This window comes from Pristiophorus japonicus, chromosome 13, assembly GCF_044704955.1.
Source record: "Pristiophorus japonicus isolate sPriJap1 chromosome 13, sPriJap1.hap1, whole genome shotgun sequence".
Taxonomy (NCBI): domain Eukaryota; kingdom Metazoa; phylum Chordata; class Chondrichthyes; family Pristiophoridae; genus Pristiophorus; species Pristiophorus japonicus.
The window spans coordinates 76,835,338-76,854,700 of NC_091989.1; the positions used below are offsets into that span (position 1 = coordinate 76,835,338).

At 44.5% G+C, this 19,363-nt stretch overlaps 1 protein-coding gene and 1 pseudogene across 5 annotated transcripts in view; one reads left to right on the top strand and one right to left on the bottom strand.

Annotated features, from left to right (window-relative positions):
* The window catches only part of fgd6 (FYVE, RhoGEF and PH domain containing 6), a 156,362-nt gene that overhangs the window by 34,941 nt on the left and 102,058 nt on the right, over window positions 1-19,363 (top strand). The window lies entirely within an intron of this gene.
* LOC139278653 (protein LLP homolog pseudogene) lies at window positions 9,854-10,224 on the bottom strand (annotated as a pseudogene).

The following is a 19,363-nucleotide window of genomic DNA, read 5'->3' on the forward strand; positions in this document are numbered from 1 at the left end:
AAAAGATACTTGGATGTGCACTTAAACTGGCGTAACCTACAGGGCTACGGACCAAGAGCTGGAAAGTGGGATTAGGCTGGATAGCTCTTGGTCGGCTGGTGGGGACACAATGGGCCAAAACGGGTCCCTTCTGTGCTGTAAATTTCTATGATTCTATGAAGTGTGGGTTAGTACATTTGGTTAAGATGGCATATGGGATACTTTCCTTTATTAGCTGAGGCATAGAATACTTGGAGGTTATGCTAGAGCTGTATAAAACACGAAATAGGCCATAGCTAGAGTACTGTAGCAAGTTCCAGTTACCACGTTACAGGAAAGATGTGATTGTACTAGACAGATTTATGAGTATGTTGCCTGGACTGGAGAATTTTAGCTATGAGGAAAGATTGGATAGGCTGGGATTGTTTTCTTTTGAACAGAGTAGGTTGAGGGGAGATTTAATTGAGGTGTATTAAAAATTGGGAGTAACTATTTGTACTGTGTTTTTTTTCTGTGCATGCATCTGTCAAGCCCCGCCCGCTGATGCCTCCCGCCCGAATCGGAAGTGCCGGACTGGAAGTGCGGCCCCGCTCTCATTCCACGTGGCCGAGCGCACCCGCGGGTGGCTGAGAGCAGCGGCGGGGGACCAAGAGGGCCTGCAGGGGTCCGAGAGCGGCGGGGGTGGGTGGGGTGGAGGAGAAACTGGGGGCGAGAGAGAGGGAGGGTGGGAGGGGAAACTCTGGGAAGACGGATCACATTTTTCCAACCCCCTACAAGGGACATCGTTGGAGTGGATAAAATCAGGAAGTCACGACACTGTCACTATTCACTTCATACCAATAAGCCTGTTAACAATCCGTACACAACTATGGTGGAGGGTAAGGTCATGCACGTGCTGGGGTAAGGCATGCACTTGGACTGGGGTAAGGCACTTCGGCTGGCCCTTGCTGTCTTCTGGGGAGCTCTGTCCTCTATCGCTTCAGGAAGTCAAAGTGGATCGCGTTACAATTTGCAGTCAGTGAGACCTTGGGCGGCTCCAGTTACACATTCCAGTGAAACTTCAGGGTGTAGCTTATCCTCCAAGGGGACCAATCATAGACAAAGCATGGTGACCATTTTGGCAGTACAAATAAGCACCTCCATAAAAATTATGAGGATCTTGGACAGAGTGGATAGGAAGGACCTATTTTCCTTCGAAGAGGGAGCATAAATTTAAAGTAACTGGTAGAAAGATTAGAGGGGAGTTGAGAACTTTTTTTTAACCCAAAGGGTGGTAGGGGTCTGGAACTCACTGAAAGGGTGGTCGAGGCAGAAACCCTCATTGCATTTAAAAAGTACTTGGATATGCTCTTGAAGTACCTACAAGGCTACAGACCAAGAGCTTAGAAAGTGGGATTCGGCTGGATGGCTCTTTTTCAGATACAAACGGACAAATGGCCGCCTTCTGTGCCATAAATTTCTATGATTCTATAGCACTGGAGAGGGATGATGTAGTTGAAGGTTCAAAGGCAGAGTCTATTTGGTTAGAATTAAGGAACAACAGAGGAGCTATTACGCCACTAGGTGTATACTATAGGCCACCAAATAGTGGGAAGGACATGGAGGAGAAAATTTGCAGGCAAATTACAGAAAGATGCAAGAACTACAGAGTAGTGATAATAGGGGACTTCAGTTATCCTAATATAGATTGAGATAGTAATAGTGTAAAGGGCAAAGAGTGGGAGGAATTCCTGAAGTGTGTACAAGAGAACTTCCTTGATCAGTGTGCTGCCAGCCCAATTAGAAAGGAAGCAGTGCTGGACCTAGCTCTGGGGAATGAAGTTGGGTAAGCGGAGCATGTTTCAGTAGAGTGTATTTGGGGAACAGTGATCATAATATCAGGTTTAGAATAGTTATGGAAAAGGACACGTTACAGTCGAGCGTAAAAATATTTAACTGGAGGAGGGCTGATTTCAGTGAGTTGAAAAGGGATTGGAATCAAAAATCGGTGGGCAAAACAGTAATTGAACAATGGGAGGCCTTCGAAGAGGAGATGGTTCAGGTACAGAACAGACACATTCCTATAAGAGGGGAAAGGAAGGGCATCCAAATCTAGAAGTCCCTGAATGACTACAGATGTAGAGGTTGAAATTGGACAAAAAAGGTTAATAATTGTCTGATTCATAAAATAGTGGAGAACAAAGCTGAATATAGAAAGTACAGAGTAGATCTAAAATAGGGACAAAGAGAGCCGATGAGAATAGATTAGCGGCTAACATAAAGGGAACCCAAAAGCCTTTTACGAACACACAAGTAGTAAAAAGGTAGTCAAAGGAATGGTGGGGTCAGTTAGGGACCAAAAGATCAACTTGTGGAGACAGAGGGCAGTGCTGACGTACTAAATGAATATTTTGCATATGTTGTCACTGAAGTAGGGGATGCTGCCAATGTAGCAGTAAAGGAGGAGGCCGTAGCGTTATGGGATAGGATAAAAATAATGAGGATGTACTTAAAAGGTTGGCAGTCCTCTTAAGTAGAAAAGATGTATCCTGAGGGAAGTAAGGGTGGAAATTGTGGTCAGAGCTTCCACAATCTTCTAATCTTCCTTGGATATGGGCTGGGGGGGTGGGGGAGGGGGAGGGGGAGGGGGAGGGAGTTGTCAGAGGAATGGAGGATTGCAAATGTTGCACCCCATTTTTTTTTTTAAAAGGGGAGAGGGATAAACCCGGCATTTATAGGCCAGTCAGCCTAATGTCGGAGATGGAGAAACTTTGAGATGAAAATTGGGACAAAATGAATTGGCATTTTGTAAAGTATGGGCTAATAAAGGAAAGTCAGCACAGATTTGTTGAAGACAAATCATGTTTGGCTAACTTGATTGAGTTGAAGTAATGAGGGTAATGCAGTTGATGTTGTGTATATGGACTTTCAAAAAGCGTTGGACAGCGTACCACATAATAGACTTGTTAGAAAAATAAAAACCTATGGGATTAAAGGGCAGCATGGATACAAAATTGGCTAAGGGACAGAAAGCAGAGAGTAGTACAAACATACGAACAATGACGGACAGGTTAGGACCATCCGGTCCATCGAGCCTGTCCCACACAATTGTGATACCTTGTGTATCACAACATAGACACACCACCCCACCCGAAACCATGTGATCACCTGGGAGAGGCAATACAGATAATAAACCCAGGCTAACTTGGGGGTGGGGGGGGGGGGGGAAATCTGGGAAATTCCTCTCTGACCCATCTAGGCGATTGAAACTAGTCCAGGAGATCACTCTTACCTTCTGTAAGAGGTGATCTCCGCTGCAGCCAGAAACAAATCCAGCTTTGACTTGAAGGAATTCGGCGAGTCTGCATCCACCACATGAAACGGCAGCTTGTTCCAGAGGTCTACTATTCTCCCTGGTGGATGGTTGTTTGTCAGACTGGAGGGAAGTATTGGGACCACTGCTCTTTTTGATATATTAATGACCTGGACTTGGGCACACAGGGCATCATTTCAAAGTTTGCAGATGATACGAAACTCGGAAATGTAGTAAACAATGATTCCAGGAGGACATAGACAGACTGGTGAAATGGGCAGACACATGGCAGTTAAAATTTAACGCAGTGAAGTAATACATTTGGTAGGAAGAATAGGGAGAGGCAATATAAACTAAACAGTACAATTTTAAAAGGGATGTAGGAATAGAGAGACCTGGAAGGACAGGACAAGGTGAGAAGGCTGTTTTTTTTTTAAAAAAAGCATAAGGGATCATTGGCTTTATTAATAGAGGATTACGATACAAAAGCAAGGAAGTCATGCTAAACCTTTATAAAACACTGGTTAGGCCCCAGCTGGAATATTGTGTTCAATTCTGGGCACCACACTTTAGGAAGGATGTCAGGGCCTTGGAGAGGGTGAAAAGCGATTGACGAGAATGGTATCAGGGTTGAGGGACTTCAAATATGTAGAGAGATTGGAGAAGCTGGTGCTGTTCTCCTCAGAGCAGAGAAGGTTGAGATTTGATAGAGGTGGTTTTGATAGAGTAGAAAGAGAGAAATTGTTTCCAGTGGCAGAGGGGTAGGTAACGAGAGGGTAGAAATTTAAAGTGATTTAAAATAACCAGAGGCGACGTGAGGAAACATTTTTTTACACAGCAAGTTATGATCTGGAATGTGCTGCCTCAAAGGGTGGTAGAAGCAGATTCAATAGTAACATTCAAGAGAATTGGATACATACCTGAAGGGGAAAGAATTAGAGGGCTATGGAGAAAGAGCAGCAGCGTGGGTAGCTCCACCAAAGGGCCAGCATAGACACAATGGGCTGTAAAATTCTTTAATTTTTTTTCTGGTTTTTGTTTTGAGGTGGCTTCTTCAATTGGTTCCCCATGCAGCAGTCTCGGTATATGGGGAAAACTAATTCATATGAATTGAGAGCAATTTGAGAGGTGGCAGCTACTGCTCACATTAACCATCTCAAAAGACTATCTGCAGTCTGGACAGGACAGTTTTTGGAACCAGGAGGGGCAGAGACCACTAGTTTGAATATATCCTGCTGAATCTGACATCTTGTTACCTCGGAAATAAGGTCTATGCTGATTCACTCCAATTGTACCTGCAGAACCTTTTCTGCATACAGCATCATGTAGCTAATAATTTCCACTCGAGCTGTAGCCTTGCTTTTCATTTTAAAAACTGTTTTGTTTGTGCATATTTGAGTAAAATACTTTAATTAGCCTCCCAACTTAGTGTTCAGTTTAACTGAGGCAACTCCACTTAGTCCACCATCTCAAATTCCATATACAGAGCCTAAATTACAATTTTACAGGGTCTCTATAACTCTTTTCGCTCATTAATACATTTTTTAATTGCTAGTTCACATTTCCTTAGAAGTTCCATCAGAGAATTTGCATGCAGTTTAGGAGGTGACATAGCTTCCGTAATACTTATGAAGCACAACACCATCCAAGACAAAGCAGCCTGCTTGATTGGCACCAATCCACTACCTTCAACATTCACTCCCTTCACCACAGGCACATCGTGGCTGCAGTGTGTACCATCTACAAGATGCACTGCAGCAGCTCCTCAAGGCTTCTTCAGCAGCACCTCCCAAACCCGCGATCTCTACCACCTGAAAGGACAAGGGCAGCAGGCACATGGGAACACCATCACCTCCAAGTACCCTTCCAAGTCACAAACCATCCTGACTTGGCCCCATTCCTTCTTCATTGCTGGGTCAAAAACCTAGAACTCCCTCCCTAACAGCATTGTGGGAAATACCTTCACCACATAGACTGCAGCAGTTCAAGAAGGTGGGTTACCAAGGGCAAGTAGGGATGGGCAATAAATACTGGCCTTCCAAGCGGCACCCATATGCCAGGAATGACTACATAAGAACATAAGAATTAAGAACAGGAGTAGGCCATCTAGCCCCTCGAGCCTGCTCTGCCATTCAACAAGATCATGGCTGATCTGGCCGTGGACTCAGCTCCACTTACCCGCCCGCTCCCCGTAACCCTTAATTCCCTTATTGGTTAAAAATCTATCTATCTGTGACTTGAATACATTCAATGAGCTAGCCTCAACTGCTTCCTTGGGCAGAGAATTCCACAGATTCACAACCCTCTGGGAGAAGAAATTCCTTCTCAACTCGGTTTTAAATTGGCTCCCCCGTATTTTGAGGCTGTGCCCCCTAGTTCTAGTCTCCCCTACCAGTGGAAACAACCTCTCTGCCTCTATCTTGTCTATCCCTTTCATTATTTTAAATGTTTCTATAAGATCACCCCTCATCCTTCTGAATTCCGAGTAAAGACCCAGTCAACTCAATCTATCATCATAAGGTAACCCCCTCATCTCCGGAATCAGCCTCGTGAATTGTCTCTGTACCCCCTCCAAAGCTAGTATATCCTTCCTTAAGTAAGGTGACCAAAACTGCACGCAGTACTCCAGGTGCGGCCTCACCAATACCCTATACAGTTGCAGCAGGACCTCCCTGCTTTTGTACTCCATCCCTCTCGCAATGAAGGCCAACATTCCATTTGCCTTCCTGATTACTTGCTGCACCTGCAAACTAACTTTTTGGGATTCATGCACAAGGACCCCCAGATCCCTCTGCACCGCAGCATGTTGTAATTTCTCCCCATTCAAATAATATTCTCTTTTACTGTTTTTTTTTTCCCAAGGTGGATGACCTCACACTTTCCGACATTGTATTCCATCTGCCAAACCTTAGCCCATTCGCTTAACCTATCGAAATCTCTTTGCAGCCTCTCCGTGTCCTCTACACAACCCGCTTTCCCACTAATCTTTGTATCATCTGCAAATTTTTTACACTACACTCTGTCCCCTCTTCCAGGTCATCTATGTATATTGTAAGCAGTTGTGGTCCCAGCACCGATCCCTGTGGCACACCACTAACCACCGATTTCCAACCCGAAAAGGACCCATTTATCCCGACTCTCTGCTTTCTGTTAGCCAGCCAATTCTCTATCCATGCTAATACATTTCCTCTGACTCCGCGTACCTTTATCTTCTGCAGTAACCTTTTGTGTGGCACCTTATCGAATGCCTTTTGGAAATCTAAATACACCACATCCATCGGTACACCTCTATCCACCATGCTCGTTATATCCTCAAAGAATTCCAGTAAATTAGTTAAACATGATTTCCCCTTCATGAAGCCATGCTGCGTCTACTTGATTGCACTATTCCTATCTAGATGTCCCGCTCTTTCTTCCTTAATGATAGTTTCAAGCATTTTCCCCACTACAGATGTTAAACTAACCGGCCTATAGTTACCTGCCTTTTGTCTGCCCCCTTTTTTAAACTGCGGCGTTACATTAGCTGCTTTCCAATCCGCTGGTACCTCCCCAGAGTCCAGAGAATTTTGGTAGATTATAACGAATGCATCTGCTATAACTTCCGCCATCTCTTTTAATACCCTGGGATGTATTTCATCAGGACCAGGAGACTTGTCTACCTTGAGTCTCATTAGCCTGTCCAGCACTACCCCCCCAAGTGATAGTGATTGTCTCAAGGTCCTCCCTTCCCACATTCCTGTGACCAGCAATTTTTGGCATGGTTTTTGTGTCTTCCACTGTGAAGACCGAAGCAAAATAATTGTTTAAGGTCTCAGCCATTTCCACATTTCCCATTATTAAATCCCCCTTCTCATCTTCTAAGGGACCAACATTTACTTTAGTCACTCTTTTCCGTTTTATATATCTGTAAAAGCTTTTACTATCTGTTTTTATGTTTTGCGCAAGTTTACCTTCGTAATCTATCTTTCCTTTCTTTATTGCTTTCTTAGTCATTCTTTGCTGTTGTTTAAAATTTTTCCAATCTTCTTGTTTCCCACTAACCTTGGCCACCTTATACGCATTGGTTTTTAATTTGTTACTCTCCTTTATTTCCTTGGTTATCCACGGCTGGTTATCCCTTCTCTTACCGCCCTTTTTCACTGGAATATATTTTTGTTGAGCACTATGAAAGAGCTCCTTAAAATTCCTCCACTGTTCCTCAATTGTGCCACCAATTAGTCTGTGTTTCCAGTCTATTTTAGCCAACTCTGCCCTCATCCCATTGTGGTCCCCTTTGTTTAAGTATAGTACGCTCGTTTGAGACACTACTTCCTCACCCTCCATCTGTATTACAAATTCAACCATACTGTGATCACTCATTCCGAGAGAAACTTTTACTAGGAGATCGTTTATTATTCCTGTCTCATTACACAGGACCAGATCTAAGATAGCTTGCTCCCTTGTAGGTTCTGTAACATACTGTTCTAAGAAACAATCCCGTATGCATTCTATGAATTCCTCCTCCAGGCTACCCCGTGCGATTTGATTTGACCAATCGATATGTAGGTTAAAATCCCCCATGATTACTGCCGTTCCTTTTTCACATGCCTCCATTATTCCCTTGATTATTGCCTGCCCCACCGTGAAGTTATTATTTGGGGGCCTATAAACTACGCCCACCAGTGACTTTTTCCCCTTACTATCTCTAATCTCCACTCTCAATGATTCAACATTTAGTTCATTGGAGCCAATATCGTCTCTCACAACTGCCCTGATATCATCCTTTATTAACAGAGCTACCCCACATCCTTTCCCTTCTTGTCGATCTTTCCGAATCGTCAGATACCCCTGTATGTTTAATTCCCAGTGTTGGCCACCCTGCAACCACGTTTCTGTAATGGTCACCAAATCATACCCATTTGTAATGATTTGTGCCGTCAACTCGTTTACTTTATTTCGAATGCTGCGTGCGTTTAGGTAGAGTGTTTTAATACTAGTTTTTAAACCATGATTTTTTGATAGTTTTGACCCCTCCTGCAGCCCCTTTATATTCAGTGGCCCTTTTTGTTTTTTGCCTTGGGTTTCTCTGCCCTCCACTTTTACTCATCTCCTTTCTATCTTTTGCTAAAGAAATAACTTATGAGAAAATAAAATTACAAAAAAATTAGTCGCATAAAAGCGAGTTTAAGAGTCACCTAGTTCCACAATCACTGATCTGTGAATTCAGTTTTAATCAGCAGCATTTGAAATCAGTTGAAGTTAATGGGCCTTGCTTTATAGCAAAGCCCTTTGTGGGATTTCAATGGCTTCTGTAAAGTGAGCATGTTAAAAAGATTATGCTGAAAGATGTCATGGAGGATTTTTTAATGAGTTTTCAGTTATGATCTTGCGCCCTCTTGAAGGAGCTTTCACAGTCAGCAGGTGTTGCAGAAATGTTGAGTTTTCTTGTCACTTGTGGAATACTCGTATTATTAATAATACGATATGTTGTAAGGCGAGCTCAGGCACTGAAGCTGATTTACAATACTGGACCTTCTTCCCAACACAGTGATCTCCCCGCCCCACATACAGCAATCTCTCCTCTCCTTCCCCCTCACCCCACACAGCGATCTCTTTGCCCCCCCCCCCCCCCCCCGCGATCTCTCTCTCTTCCCACCAGCCCCCCCCCCCGCGATCTCTCTTCTCTCTTCCCCCCCCCCCCCCGCGGTGATCTCTCATCTCCCCCCTTGCGCCGATCTCTCTTCTCTTGCCCCCCCCCCCACCTGCGCCGATCTCTCTCCTCTTGACGTCGTCATCATCATTGCCCCCCCTTCCCCCCCCCCCCCCCCAGGCGGCGGCCTCTCGTCCGTCCGACCCCTCCCCCGGCGATCTCTCGTCTCTCCTCCCCCTCGCGCCGATCTCTCTTCTCTCCACACCCCCCCCCCCCGCGGCGATCTCTTGTCGTCCCGTTTCCCCCCCCCCCTCACACCGATCTCTCTTCTCTCCTTTCCCCCCACCCCCCTCGCGCCGATCTCTCTTCTCTCTTCCCCCCACGGCGATCTCTTGTCCTGTTTCTCCCCCCCCCCCACCTCGCGCCGATCTATCTTCTCTCGACTTCGTTGACGTCCCCCCCCCCCCCGCAGCGACCACCTCTCCACACACCCGCCCCCCCTCCACCCCCAACATAGATCTGCCCTTTCAGATGGATGTAAAAGATCCCATGACACTATTTCAAAGAAGAGCAGGGGAGTTATTCCCCCGTATCCTGGTTAATATTTATCCCTCAATCAACATCATTAAAAAACAGATTTGTGGGAGTTTGCTGTGTGCAAATTGGCTGCTGTGTTTCCTAGATTACAATAGTGATTATGCTTTTAAAAAGTACTTCGCTGGCTGTAAAGCGCTTTGGGATGTCTGGTGGTCTTGAAAGGTGCGATCTGAATGCAAGTCTTTCTTTCCATAAATGCAAGATTTAAAAAAAAAAGCATCCTGCATAGATCTTTAATGTAGCCTATGAAGCTCCTTTTTAAATTTTTTTTACAATGTCGATAAATTTATTTTTTCCAGTCTTTCCTTAATAAACATAACTGTGATTAAGTCTTTGCATACTTCATTTTCTCATGTCTACCAAGCTAGCCCCTTTGGATGCTTTGATTTCCCTTTCTTTTTCAGTTATTGCTTGATCTTCTTTCTTTGTCTAGGATGCATCCATATTGGATATTGTCCATGTTCATCCAAAAGAGTCTTTTTGCTCCTTTTCTTATCCCTGTCCATAGTAGATGCATCATCATCATCTCCTGCGGCTGGCTTCTGTTTGAGTTTTTCACATGGGACCACAGTTGCAACTTCTTTAACATCATCCATATTAATGTAATGTCACCACTGCGATCCACTCCCAATATACTTTTCAGCCGCGCAAGTTCCTTTGGTGCATTTTTTTTCCTCTTTTCTGCTCACATCTTCCGCATCCATTTACTTCGTGTACTTTTTGCCATTCTTAGTTCCGCATCACACCGACCACCAGATCCGACATGTGAGGACTCCGGACGACTTGTGCTTGTATGCAAAGTCACCTGCAAGCTGTCTGAAGTTGTCAGGCCTGGAGGATTGGTAATGGCTGTCCTGTGATTGGTCAACATCAACCAATTGATGAGCAGCTTTACCAGTTCTCCAGGCCTGGGAAGCTTAAAAATCTGAAGTATTGTCTCTGTTCCAGGGCTGCTTTAATGCTCTTGGCAGATTCCAACCGCTGCTTGTGCTCACGGGTTACATTCTTGAAGATTATTGAATCTTTCTAAAGATGTACTTTAAAAGAGGAGAGAGAAACAGAGTGGGGAGAAAGGCCCAGAGGATAAGGGGACAGGGAAAGAGGTGAACAGAAAAAGTGAGTAGGACAATGGAGAATGGAGGAGGAAAACGGCACCAAAAAGCCAACTCCAGGTGAAGGGGATGTGGTAAAGAGTACGGGTGGTGAAAAGAAGAGGAAGATGAGGTGGAAATGGGGATTGATGATCTTGATTTTTTTATTTGGGGGGTTCTTTTTTATGTATGGAGTTTGCATTATTGTATAATTGTATGCAACCTACTCGGTGCTTTTGACGCATATGGATGGCCCCCAGCTCCAAAAGATTGCACAAATAATGTATTGGGTTAGCACACAAACATTTCACATCTGGGCTCAGACTGAGAGGACAAAAATCCACTCTCAGTTGTCAATGTTCATTAGAAACTTGTGTCTCAAACATTATTTCTATCAGCTTAGTTCCTAATTAACACAGGTCTACAGCACAAAAATGCTCCAATTGGCAATTTCACAGAGATTCCACAAGGATGAGTAAGTGGTGTCATACTGCTTCAGTAAGAGGTGCTCCTATGGGTTTTGGGGTAAACCATATGCTTGGAGTAGAATAGAGGGCGTGCCACTTTGAATCTAAATAACTATACTATTTTTGATGTGCATCGTCAGAACAGATGCGACAAACAAACTGGAAGAATGGAATAAAGTCCTTACAGGAAGCGAGGTGGGGGAAAGTGTAGCTATGAGAGTCAGTGGACTTATAGTGGATATTTGTTGCTAGCCTATGCCCAGAAATGGAGACAGAGAAGTCGAGGAAGGGAACGAAAGAGTCAGAGATGGAAAGGTGGAAATTGGAAGCAAAGTTGATGACATTTTCCAGTGCAGAGCGAAAGCAGGAATCAGCACTGATACAGTCGTCAGTGTACCAGAAAAGTAGATGAAGGAGAGAATGAGAAAGACTGCAACAAAGAATGCTCCACATATCCCACAAAAAGGCAGGCATAGCTAGGACCCATATGTGTTCCCAGAGCAGCACCTTTTATTTGGAATGGGTGAGTGGAATCAGAGGAGAAGTTGTTCAGTATGAGAACAAGTTCAGCCAGGGGGAGGAGGGTGGTGGTGAATGGGGACTGGTTGGGCCTCTGTTCAATGAGTGCCCTCAGGCCATCCTGGTAGGGGATGGAGGTGCAGAGGGATTGAACGTCCATGGTGAAAAGGAGTCGGTTAGAGTCGGGAAACTGGAGTCTGTTAATGTGGCAGGGGGCATCAGAAGAGTCATAGATGTAGGTGGGAAGAGACTACACAAGGGGAGAAAAAATTGAGTCGAGATGGGGCAAGAACAGGCTGAAACAATGGGTCAACCAGAGCAGTCCTGTTTGTGGATCTTGGGAAGGTGGTGGAAGCGGACTATGCGGGTTTGGGGGACTTGGAGGGAAGATCTCGAGAGATGAGGTCAGTGACAGTCTAGGAAATTATGGCTTGATGTCCGGCAGTTAGGTCATGGTCCAGTGGGAGGTAGGAGGAGGTGTCAGAGAGTTGTCGATCAGCCTCTGCAAGGTAGAGGTCGGTTCGACAAACAACAACAGCGCCACCCTTGTCAGCAGGTTTAATGACTATGTTCGGTTTGGATCTGAGCAAACGGAGTGCTGCAAATTCAGAGTGAGTGAGGGGAGCAGAGAAATTGGAATTCACGCCAGCAGTTCCCAATGAAAAGATCTAGAGGCCAGAGGGAGGGGTCCAGGTAGAGCAAAAATTCTGAAAATGGGAGAAAGGGTCAGCTGTGTGGGGGGTGGTGGGGGGGAGGGGGGAGACTCCTGGCCAAAGATGTGGGCATGGAAACAAAGGTGACGGAAAAAGAGCTCAGTGATATGCTGAGCTCTACATTCATTGAGATGGGGACGTAAGAGGATGAAGCTCAGGACTTTGTTGAGGACTGATCGTTTGGGTTAGAGAGGGGAAGGTCAAAGGATAGTGAAAACACGGCAGGGGGTGAGATTGGAAGAAGGGATGGGATCAGAGGAAAGTGAAGGGGAAGTATGTTCCGGAGGGGCGTTGGTGTCCAAGAGCTGCTGAAGCTTGATACCTGAAAGGAAGGAAAAAAATGTTGTTGAAGCGTTGGATGAGGCGAAGGAAGAAATGGAACTGCAGATCACAACAGCTTGGAGATAGTGAGGTGGTGCTGTTGGAGAGAGGTCGAGAGCGTGCATCTCAGGATGTGGCGAGAGCAGTGGTTTGAGGAATGCTGAATATCTCGGAGATATCCAGCATCTGCATTACTTAGCTTTTGTATACTATTTCTGATGTGGATATATTTGATGTCAATCACCAAATTTCTTAACTTGCTGACTATAAAAATGTGAGGGAAGAAGTGGATGACTCTTGTACTTCTATATAGAATCATAGACACATCAGTGCTTTTGGCCCATATGCCTGTGCTGGTGCTCGATATACATCAGAGCTATGTACACTAATCGCATTTCTCTGCTGCTTCTCCATGCTCTCAATATTTTTCTTCAAGTGACCTATCTCTTCTTGAATGTTAAATCAGTTCCCACAGCAACTTGTAATACTTAATTCCATATTATAATAATCCTTTGTTCAGGGAAAAATCTTCCCGTTTTTGCTGTTTGTAATGCTCCTAATTTTAATATATGGGAAATTGCAAAGAAAATGTACCATTAGATAACTTTTTTTTACATGTTCTCATCTTTAGAAAATGACTTTATGGGCCCAAGTTTCCACACGATAAAAAACGGGCGCCCCTCCGAGCTGGGCGCCCGTTTTTCACGCCTAAAAAAAAAAATCGCGATTCTGGAGCGTTCTGCAGCTCCTTGTCTGCCTGGCGCGGCGCCCGGGGGGGGCGGAGCCTACACTTGCGCCAATTTTGTAAGTGGGAGGGGGCGGGTACTATTTAAATTAGTTTTTTTCCTGCCGGCAACACTGCGCGTGCACATTGGAGCATTCGCGCATGCTCAGTGTGAAAAAAAACATTGGCACTCGACCATTTTTGTAGTTCTTTGTAGCTGTTTAATTTTTGAAATTTTTTTTAATAAAAGCACATTGCCATCAGCACTTGCAGCCTTCTCACTGTCTCCTCCCCCCCTGCGGGAAAGAACGGGCGCCTCCTCTCCCCTCCTCCCCCCCCCCCCCCCCCCCCCCCCCCCAGCGGGAAAGAACGGGCGCCTCAGGCTGACTGCAGCATTCTCTGTGCCTCAAGCACTTTCACACAGGTAGGAAGATGGTTTATTTAATCTTTTCTTTGCTTATAAATGTTTATTCAGGTTGGATTTATTTGTATAATATTTGTAGAAGTATAAATAAGGATTGATTGTAGAATTTAATGACTTCCCTCCCCCCCCCACCTCGCTCTGGACGCCTAATTTGTAACCTGCGCCTGATTTTTTAATGAGTAGAACAGGTTTTTTCGGTTCTACAAAAATCTTCACTTGCTCCATTCTACTTTAGTTTGGAGTACGTTTTCACTGGAAACTTTCAAATCAGGCGTCAGTGGCCGGACACGCCCCCTTTGAAGAAAAAAATTCTGTTCCAAAGTAGAACTGTTCTACCTGACTAGAACTGCAGAAAAAAAAATGTGGAGAATTGTGATTTCTAAGGTAGTCTGTTCTCCACCAGTTGCTCCTAAAAATCAGGCGCAAATCATGTGGAAACTTGGGCCTATAACTGGCTATTGAACCTCTTCAAGTTAGAATTGGTGATGTTTCGATGTATTTCAATTCTAACTTTAAAAAAAAAAGTTATATCCAAATTTTTTTTTAACAATTGTGTGAAGAAATCCCAAGCATGACTTAAAATAAATGACATCACCCTGCAGTTTCCTGATTCTCACGGGCTTCTCTCAGTGAAGCTAGATTCAAACCCAATTCCTAGAGGTGAAAAAATCTACTTTATAGCAGAGGGCAACACCCAGCCTCTTTTCCTTTCTTCTTCCGAATGCACTGTCCTTCTCCATGCTTGATTTTTTATCAGGATATGATTGAACACTGGGAGTATAGAATGGGGATAGCTTTGTGATGCAAGTGATAAATTCTCTGTTCTCAGTCAAATAAATTATCACAGAAACTTGAGTCTTTAATTGTGGTGTGAGACAGTGAAACAAACATTATATAAAAAGAGATAATAAACAACTTAGAGTCTCCAGTACATTTAGTGTCTTCAGAAGAAAGTCCTTTTTATTTTGTGCAATGCTCCATTTTTGCAACACATTAAGCATGCTCTAAAGCTTTAAACGTTGACTGTCTATAGAAACTATATTTTATCTTCCTACACCATATTCTCAGCAAGGCACCTACTACAGTCTAGGACTCTTCATCCAAAATTGCTTAATTAAAATTTTGATTATTCAAATTTTTTCATACTAAATTTTCAGTTATTTATAGAAACATAGAAATTTACAGCGCAGAAGGAGGCCATTTCAGCCCATTGTGTCTGCTCCGGCCGACAGAGCCACAAGGCCTTTGGTCAGCAGCCCTAAAGGTTACATATAAACCTATGAACAATGACGGAAAGGCAAAGAGCACCCAGCCCAACCAGTCCGCCTCACACAACTACGACACCCCTTATACTGAAACATTCTACACTCCACCCCAACCGGAGTCATGTGATCTCCTGGGAGAGGCAAAAACCCAGGCCAATTTAGGGAGAAAAAATCTAGGGAAATTCCTCTCCGATCCATCCAAGTGATCGAAACTAGTCCAGGAGATCACGTTGGTCGTAGTCTATTCCCTGCAGTACTTACCATTCTATCTGCACTGTCCAACAAATGGTCACCCAGTCTAATTCCAATTACCAGCCCTGCAGGTTACTGCACTTTAAGTGCCCATCCAACCATCTCTTAAAAGTGGTGAGGGTTTCTGCATCCACCACTCTTCCAGGTAGCGAGTTCCAGATCCTCACAACCCTCTGCGTATAGAATCTCTTTGCCCCCCCCCCCCCCAAATCCCCTCTAAACCTTCCACCTTAAAACTATGCCCCCTCGTAATAGACTCATCCACCAATGGAAATAGATCCTTACTATCCACGATGTCCAGGTCCCTCAATATTTTGTACACCTCGAGGAGATCTCCTCTCAACCTCCTCTGTTCCAATGAGAACAAACCCAGCCTATCCAATCTGTCCTCATAACTAAGATTCTCCATTCCAGGCAGCATCCTTGTAAATGTCCTCTGCACCCTCTCTGGTGCAATCACATCCTTCCTATAATACGGCGACCAGAACTACACACAGTACTCCAACTGTGGCCTAACCAAAGTATTATGCAATTTAAGCATAACCTTCCTGCTCTTATATTCTATGCCTCGGCCAATAAAGGCAAGCATTCCATATGCCTTCTTAACCACCTTATCCACCTGGCCTGCTACTTTCAGGGATCTGTGGACAAGCACTCCAAGGTCCCTTTGTTCATCTACACTATTAAGTGGCCTACCATTTAATGTGTATATCCTTTCCTTATTAGCCTTCCCAAAGTGCATCATTTCACACTTCTCTGAATTAAATTCCATTTGCCACTGCTCTGCCCACCCGACCAGTAAATTGATATCCTCCTGCAGCACTTTCCTCTTCATTATCAACCACACAGCCAATTTTAGTGTTGTCTGCAAACTTCTTAATCATACTCACTATATTCAAATCTAAATCGTTGATATATACAACAAAAAGCAAGGGGCTCAGTACCGAGCCTGCGGAACCCCACTGGAAACATCCTTCCAGTCACAAAAACATCCATCAATCATTACCCTTTGCTTCCTACCTCCAAGGCAATTTTGGATCCAACTTGCCACTTTATCCTGTACCCCAAGGGCTTTAACCTTCATGACCAGCCTTGGTGAGGCCACACCTGGAGTATTGTGTACAGTTTTGGTCTCCTAACCTGAGGAAGGACATTCTTGCTATTGAGGGAGTGCAGCGAAGGTTCACCAGACTGATTCCCGGGATGGCGGGACTGACCTATCAAGAAAGACTGGATCAACTGGGCTTGTATTCACTGGAGTTCAGAAGAATGAGAGGGGACCTCATAGAAACGTTTAAAATTCTGACGGGGTTAGACAGGTTAGATGCAGGAAGAATGTTCCCAATGTTGGGGAAGTCCAGAACCAGGGGACACAGTCTAAGGATAAGGGGGAAGCCATTTAGGACCGAGATGAGGAGGAATTTCTTCACCCAGAGAGTGGTGAACCTGTGGAATTCTCTACCACAGAAAGTTGTTGAGGCCAATTCACTAAATATATTCAAAAAGGAGTTAGATGAAGTCCTTACTACTAGGGGAATCAAGGGGTATGGTGAGAAAGCAGGAATGGGGTACTGAAGTTGCATGTTCAGCCATGAACTCATTGAATGGCGGTGCAGGCTAGAAGGGCCGAATGGCCTACTCCTGCACCTATTTTCTATGTTTCTATGTTACCATGTGGGGCCTTATCAAAAGCCTTGCTAAAGTCCATATATACTATATTGTATGCACTACCCTCATTGACCCTCTTGGTTGCCTCCTCAAAAAATTCAATCAGGTTAGTCAAACACAATCTTCCCTTAACAAATCCGTGCTGGCTGTCCCTAATTAATCCTTGGCCTTTCCAAATGCAGATTTATCCTGCCTTTCAGGATTTTTTCCAATAATTTTCCCACCACTGAGGTTAGGCTGATAGGCCTGTAATTACTCGGCCTATCCCTTTCTCCCTTCTTAAACAAAGGTACATTAGCAGTCCTCCAATCCACCGGCACTATGCCCAGATCCAAAGAGGACTGGAAAATGATGGTCAAGACCTCTGCTATTTCCCTTCACTCAACAGCCTGGAACTTATCTACTTTCAAAGCTGCTAAACCCCTTAATACTTCCTGCAGTTTTGGTCTCCTAATCTGAGGAAGGACATTCTTGCTATTATAGAAACATAGAAAATAGGTGCAGGAGTAGGCCATTCGGCCCTTCGAGCCTGCACCACCATTTAATACGATCATGGTTGATCATTCACCTCAGTACCCCTTTCCTGCTTTCTCTCCATACCCCTTGATCCCATTAGTCGTAAGGGCCATATCTAACACCCTCTTGAATATATCCAATGAACTGGCATCAACAACTTTCTGCGGTAGGGAATTCCACAGGTTAACAACTCTGAGTGAAGAAGTTTCTCCTCATCTCAGTCGTAAATGGCTTACCCCTTATCCTTAGATTGTGTCCCCTGGTTCTGGATTTCCCCAACATCGGGAACATTCTTCCAGCATCTAACCTGTCCAGTCAGAATTTTATATGTTTCGATGAGATCCCCTCTCATCCTTCTAAACTCCAGTGAATACAGGCCCAGTCGATCCAGTCTCTCCTCATATGTCAGTCCTGCCATCCCGGGAACCTTTGCTGCACTCCCTCAATAGCAAGAACGTCCTTCCTCAGATTAGGAGACCAAAACTGAACACAATATTCCAGGTGAGGCCTCACCAAGGCCCTATACAACTGTAGTAAGACCTCCATGCTCCTGTACTCAAATCCCCTAGCTATGTAGGCCAACATACCATTTGCCTTCTTCACTGCCTGCTGTACCTGCATGCCAACTTTCAATGACTGATGTACCATGACACCCAGGTCTCGTTGCACCTCCCCTTTTCCTAATCTGCCGCCATTCAGATAATATTCTGTCTTCGTGTTTTTGCCACCATTATACTGCATCTACCATGCATTTGCCCACTCACCTAACCTGTCCAAGTCACCCTGCAGCCTCTTAGCATCCTCCTCACAGCTCACACCACCACCCAGCTTAGTGTCATCTGTAAACTTGGAGATATTGCACTCCATTCCTTCATCTAAATCATTAATGTATATTGTAAATAGCTGGGGTCCCAGCATTGAGCCCTGCGGCACCCCGCTAGTCACTGCCTGCCATTCTGAAAAGGACCCGTTTATCCCGACTCTCTGCTTCCTGTCTGCCAACCAGTTCTCATTACCCCCAATACCACATGCTTTAATTTTGCACACCAATCTCTTGTGTGGGACCTTGTCAAAAGCCTTTTGAAAGTCCAAATACACCACATCCACTGGTCCACTCTGCTAGTTACATCCTCAAAAAAATTCTGGAACATTTGTCAAGTATGCTTTCCCTTTCATAAATCCATGCTGACTTGGACCGATCCTGTCACTGCTTTCCAAATGTGCTGCTAAGTCATCTTTAATAATTGATTCCAACATTTTCCCCACTACTGATGTCAGGCTAACCGGTCTATAATGACCCGTTTTCTCTCTCCTTTTTTAAAAAGTGGTGTTACATTAGCTACCCTCCAGTCCATAAGAACTGATCCAGAGTCGCTAGCCTGTTGGAAAATAATCACCAATGCATCCACTATTTCTAGGGCCACTTCCTTAAGTACTCTGAGATGCAGACTATCAGGCCCTGGGGATTTATCGGCCTCCAATCCCATCAATTTCCTTAACACAGTTTTACGCCTGATAAGGATTTCCTTCAGTTCCTCCTTTTCACTAGACCCTCGGTCCCCTAGTATTTTCGGAATGTTATTTGTTTCTTCCTTCGTGAAGACAGAACCAAAATATTTGTTCAACTGGTCTGCCGTTTCTTTGCTCCCCATTATAAATTCACCTGAATCTGACTGCAAGGGACCTACGTTTGTCTTCACTAATCTTTTTCTCTTTACATATCTATAGAAGCTTTTGCAGTCAGTTTTTATGTTCCCAGCAAGCTTCCTCTCATACTCTATTTTCCCCCTCCTAATTAAACCCTTTGTCCTCCTTTGCTGAATTCTAAATTTCTCCCAGTCCTCAGGTTTGCTGCCTTTTCTGGCCAATTTATATGCCTTTCCTTGGATCTAACACGTTCCTTAAT